The sequence below is a fragment of the Paramacrobiotus metropolitanus genome, unplaced genomic scaffold (genome assembly GCF_019649055.1).
Source record: "Paramacrobiotus metropolitanus isolate TYO unplaced genomic scaffold, Prichtersi_v1.0 Parri_scaffold0000053, whole genome shotgun sequence".
In the NCBI taxonomy this organism is placed as follows: domain Eukaryota; kingdom Metazoa; phylum Tardigrada; class Eutardigrada; order Parachela; family Macrobiotidae; genus Paramacrobiotus; species Paramacrobiotus metropolitanus.
In genome coordinates, this window is record NW_026570273.1 from 854,068 (window position 1) to 860,274 (window position 6,207).

Consider the following 6,207-nt stretch of genomic DNA (forward strand, 5'->3'; position numbering starts at 1 on the left):
TAGATTTTCTTAGGCTGTCATATTCATCATCCGCCATACGCTTGTTCCAGTTCTTAACATCTTATAGTTACTGCTGCTTTGACGTTATCAATCAAAAATTATCCAGAAGAAGCAATGTTACCCCTTCCCGAATCTTATAAGAAAGTTTAGTAACCACGGACCGTATTTCATAAAATACAGTAAGCTGGAATGGTAGTATTTTTCTGTACGTTAAGATTTTCTAACGCCTAGTATCATCTACTCCAACGTCCGGTCGCATAAAAAGTCAGCCAGGCGTTCCGGTCGTTTAACCGTTCAAGAAGCTCCGGGGATACATCATCCGAGGGTTCCGGACCTATAGCAATTTTCTTTATGTCAGGTTTGGTGCTGCTGTTCGCTTCAGTCATAGCATCTGATACGGGTAGCTGTTCAAGCTAATTCCAAGCACTACACGACAAAGAAGATTTTTGCTGAGATCAAAGTAAAAACCAGAAAGCAAAATCACATAAATAAAAGGGAAATTTCAATAAATATTGCAGTTCCTATACCATCTTACAGACAGTTTTCGTAGTTTCAGGGGAAAATAAAGTATTACTGTTAAAAATTTATTTTATTTCCTTTTTTAATTTATAAGACACAAAAATAATTTACACAGCTGTTATTTTTGGTATCCGAAGAACCTAGCCTTTTAAGCAAAGACTGGGAACGAGATGTACTGTACTTAGCAGAATATTTTGGTGTGCAACAGTTTCGGCTAAATCTGCGCTTGAATTTTTCATTGCCATAATTCAAGGATTTTTATTGCTGCTGCCTAATACATTTAACAGCATTATTTGCCTAAGTGATCGTTACTTATTCAATAAAAACAAGCTAGAATTTTGTGAGAAATTTTATGTTTCACAAAGTACACATTATCATTTTTGGTACGAGTTTTGACATCACTTTACACTTTACATGTAGCACAAAGTATGTATGTCGGAAATAAGAAATATTCCGAACGCATACTGCTATGGTCCTTAAAATGTTCCAATGGTTTTACCGCCTTATAGCGCCTATTAGCTTTGGCCAGTTATGAAATGCAAAAAGTAACTTCAATAGCCTCATTTTGCAGAAACAATCATATTCATAAATTCGTAGAGTTTGCCACTGCAGAATGTTTTTTCCAAAAAACACGTGAAGGCTAGCAGATGTGTAAATGCATACTAGGTGCAACGTTGCATGGTGGAGATCTGAAGATAGGCCGTTCTAAACGCGACTGTCATCAATTATTGCATTTGATCGGAATAAAGTCTCCTCCATTCCAGTAATATTACCACACCAGTATAGCCACGTATGGCCACTTGAGAACGCTTTTTCCCAAAACAATGTTCAGTTGTAGTGCGCGAGCCTGACAGGAGCGCAATCAGCATTACCGGTATTAACGGTTAGCGAGCGGAGAAAGAAAAAAAGCTAGGTTCCAAGACTCTACCGTATATAAAAGAAAGGTAATTCTGCATTACGGTTCGTGGTTCATTTCAGTTTACCTTTGAGCTTATCGATTTAATTTTTGGTAATGCAACGGGCACTGTGAATAGTCAAATTTCTTTTTAATCGTTTTGCTGTCAACTAGCTATCGAAATGGTTGTACGCTTTGCGATTTTGGTTATCTGTGGACTGTTAGTGCTGGTGATCTCTGTATCTGCTAAACCCTTTGGTGTTGGGAAAAAATCGCAGTCGCCGAATTCGTCTGATTATGTGCTGCTTATCACTTCAGGTAGGTGGTATAATTTTCATTATAAAATATCAATGGTAGTTTCCTTAGATAACTGCTGCTCCAAGGCGGGACGTAGATGGATCTTACTGCCATAAAAATTGTGTAAATTTATGCAAACTTACAATTAAGACTCGGTATACAGTATTTAGTGGAAACGTAGTGGCTAAACGACCAGATAATTGGTGGTCATGGCTTTCATAAATCTTATTAATTTGATCAGCAATGAAAAACGTGATGTTCTAACGTTAAGAACGCAAATTCCTCGTTTCAATAAATCTGTGCAATCCACAGGTATGTAGTACCGAGTACGTACGTTCAACGATACTTCGATTTCTGCTTATATGTGGATTATTTTTAGTTTCTGTTTTCATAAGGTATGAACTAAATTATCGTTTCAGTTTCGGCACTGACGGCTCTAATTTAGTAATAATGTACTCGTATAAGTTGTATCTTGCAATAAAGCTCTTCAGCTTATACTTTATCCAAAAAGAGGTTGAAAGCAATAATACGAAACGTCAAACCAAGGAAAGTTGCCTGGTTTGAGTACTATCTGCACCAGAGCAGACCGTGCTCGCTAAGCCTCCCACTTCCGGAGAAAATAAATAGATGCTTTTAACTCGTACAATGGTCGTCCATCAAGTTTATACTGTGCTCTGTAACTGAAAAACTCTGTTGTATTGCAGATGATGGAGATCGAATGGGGACCCGCTTTTATCGCACGACGGGATTTAAGTATGCCCATGTGTACAAGTTCCACTGGGGTGGCGCAAGCATCGACTTCGATTACCATGGTTTTTTATTCAAATTATCAAGGAATAAAATTAAGGAGCTGATTAGCACGATGAAGGAAGACTATGCCAAGTTCGTATAAGGATTCAAAGTTTTAAACTATGATCTTGTATCTTTGATAATTTGTATTGTACCACATATTCCAGCCGTAGCAGACTTAATAAACTAACAACATCAATTTTGAACATGTTTTGTTAGCCCTATGTTACCGGACGGCACTCCCAACCAAGCCTATTTTATCCACGAAAAATTATCGGAAATTCCAGAAGGTTTGGCTCCACAGTTGCAACGCATGATCCAGCGAGCGGAAGAGCAGTGGGGGCGTCCCGGCCATGATCACATCGATTATACGGATTTCTACGGATATGCGGGTGTGCAGCCACTTTCAGTTATCGAACTGACAACGCCCGCAGACCAAGCGTTCCATTCGTATTTGGAGAAGTATTCTTTTAAAAATCCAAAAGCATCCCCGATGAAAGCACCAAAGAAATCTCGCAAGTCCAGCTTGAAATAAAATTTTGGCTTTAGGTTAGGACTAGAATAATACCTAATAATACCCGAAACGTAACTTGTAATCAATTCCCTGTCGAAATCTACCATGCATTAACGCTAATGTCTCGAGAAACGCTAACGAGGTGTTGGGACATTGGCCAACCCAGTGCTCAACTGCAAGGTCAAAAGGTAGCTGCAGAACATGCTCGACCACCGGAAGGAATGCTTGCAGGTAAAGGATGCGGATTAGGGTATGCAGAATGCACCTGGTGCGCGCTCGCTCCAGGAACCCTGATTCGTGGCCAGGGTTATATGATAATGCGAATGCTTGCTGCGTTTCCTTCCGGTGCGGTTCCGTGCGTACCGTGGCGGGAGAGAGCAGTGAGATGGGTTGTGCCTTTAATTAATATACAAGTTGCTAAAGGGTGGGATGGTGGGTAAAGAAAACACACCAAAGGTCACTCACAAATATTGCAGGTGAAAAACAGAAAACTAATTTACCGCACAAAATCTTCAGCAACAAGAAAATAAACCACAACTATCAGACGCAACAAAAACGACTTCAGAATGCAACTATGCTATAAAGAGCGATATGTGCACAACAGCGCGATGAACAAAGGCAAGATGGCGTCCGGCAAAAGGTCAGCCAATCACTTGCGCTGGGAATGGCTTTGCGGATATTTCAGGAACTTCCTAGAGAGTCAGCGTTTCTCTCAACTGCGTTAACCAAAGTTAGCGATAAAATCGCTAACTTCTATTAACGCTAATGTCTCGAGAAACGCTAACGAGGTGTTGGGACATTGGCCAACCCAGTGCTCAACTGCAAGGTCTCAAGGTAGCTGCAGAACATGCTCGACCACCGGAAGGAATGCTTGCAGGTAAAGGATGCGGATTAGGGTATGCAGAATGCACCTGGTGCGCGCTCGCTCCAGGAACCCTCATTCGTGGCCAGGGTTATATGATAATGCGAATGCTTGCTGCGTTTCCTTCCGGTGCGGTTCCGTGCGTACCGTGGCGGGAGAGAGCAGTGAGATGGGTTGTGCCCCAAACAGTTAGGTATTGGGAAAGGGCCGAATGTAGCGTTGAAACGATGCGGATTTCCATCGTCCTTTCTTGCAAATGGCATCTGCTGGTTGGCCGTCCGCTGCTGCCGAAGTCGCGCCGCCAATGCGAAAACTGTGAGATGAATATCGCTTGCGGTCACAGCTATCCGGAAAACACTTTTTCAGCGCTGCGGTAACATCGGAGCGAGTGAGAAATCTTCCGGAGGCATAAATGAAAAAAGGAAAATTTGCAGGGTAGAGGCGACGGCGAATTTCACCATAACCGGTGCAAACATCATGAACAAAGGGAGACTCGGCACGCTGCATCGTCAAAGTGACTCCGTTCCGTCGCTGATCCGTTTTCGACTGCTTGATAGTGCAACTAAGCATTGTGCGGTCATAAAGCACATCATCCAAACACAACGTGGCGGCCGGATTAAAGCTGGCTGGCGAAATGCTTGTGTATTCGCTTACACGTAGGAGAAAATGATGGGCTAACGTGAAAGCGGCCCCAAACATGCGTTGGTCGATGTGTTGATTCGACGTCAGATGAAGGCGCGAGTGTAACTGCCGTAGGAGATCTGGCGTTATGGGTAGCCGTTGATCTTGTTGCACTCCGTTCATTCTGCGAGCACCCTCAAGGATCGCTTTCAGGCGAGCTGACTGCGTGGGATCCGGCCAGTTGTGCATCACATGGAAACGGGCAATAGCGGACAGATACACTGATAAGGTAGAGGAGGCGATGCCAGTGTTAAATAGATGCGTCACATAATCCTCCACTAAATCTGACGAAGCCGGTCACGGTGAGCGATTTATGGACAGGCAGTAGGAAGCAAATCTGCGCTCTCCGGTTGCATAAGCTCGTCTGGTAGAAGGAGCCATTCCGGCTGCAAAAAGGTCATCGGGCGTGAAAGCAGACTTGGACTGATCCCCTGCAGAAACGGTTGGAAACGGCTTAGCAAGTCCGGTGGCTTGAGTCCTTCCGGCTGAGCAGTTGGAAGCAACTGTCTGAATCGGTGCTGCTGAAAACGAGAAAGCGCATCAGCTAGTTCATTTTTTACTCCGGGAATGTGCACTATCTTGACAGCAAAATTAAAATGTGACGTAACGAAATGAATGCGGCGCACCAACTCCATCACAGCAATGTTTCTACATTTACCACGCGACCATACTTCAACAGTACCCGTATTGTCGCTATGCACAACGATTCTTCGCGTACTCAATCGTTTCCCCCATACAACGCATGCTACGTAAACGGGGTAAAGCTCAAGAAACGTTATGGACACTCCTAACGTTAACAACCACCCTGGCCAAGAACCCTGAAACCACTCAGTTCCAAAAACGCCTGCATAACCGATAGAGCCCGCCGCATCAGTATATAAATGAAACGATTCTGCTTCCTGCCACACCGGTGTGAGAAAACTTGCCGTACCATTCCATAAGGGCAGAAACTCTTGCCACCAGTAAACGTCTTGCCGAAACTCAGTTGACAAGTTTATCGTGTGATGAAGCTTTACTGCAGTACAGCTCAGTTCAATCATGCGTCTGAGAAATATTCGACTTGCAGGAATGCACTTTGTAACAAATGACAAACAACCAACCAAACTCAATAGGTCTCTCTTCTGACACTGCTTCCGATCAGCAAATGACTGCAGTAATAACTTCAGCTCATCCATACGGCTGTCTGACACCGACAAGGTAAAGTTAACGCTGTCTAAAACTATGCCCAAAAATTCAATCCTTGTGTCTGGCCAAACTAACTTTTTAGTATTTACAGGAACGCCAAGGTAATTGCACACCGAAACACACTGCATAACACCCCTCCTGCAGCTATCACTTCCTGGCTTATCCACTTTAAAAAAGTCATCCAAATAATGTAAAAACGAACCATTGCCCGTACACTTACGAAAAATGTACTCTAACGCTGTAGCGAAAATGTCAAACAGACGCGGACCTGACCTCAAACCAAATGACACCACTGTATCAAAATAATAATTACTTTCCCAGAAATATCCTAACAGATGCCACTCGTCCGGTCTAACGGGCAAATTACGAAAAGCGCTATCAACATCAATTTTAGCCATCAGGGCGCCTCTCCCTGTGTGGATTATTAACTGAACTGCATCATCGATTCCTACATAAGCCATAGAG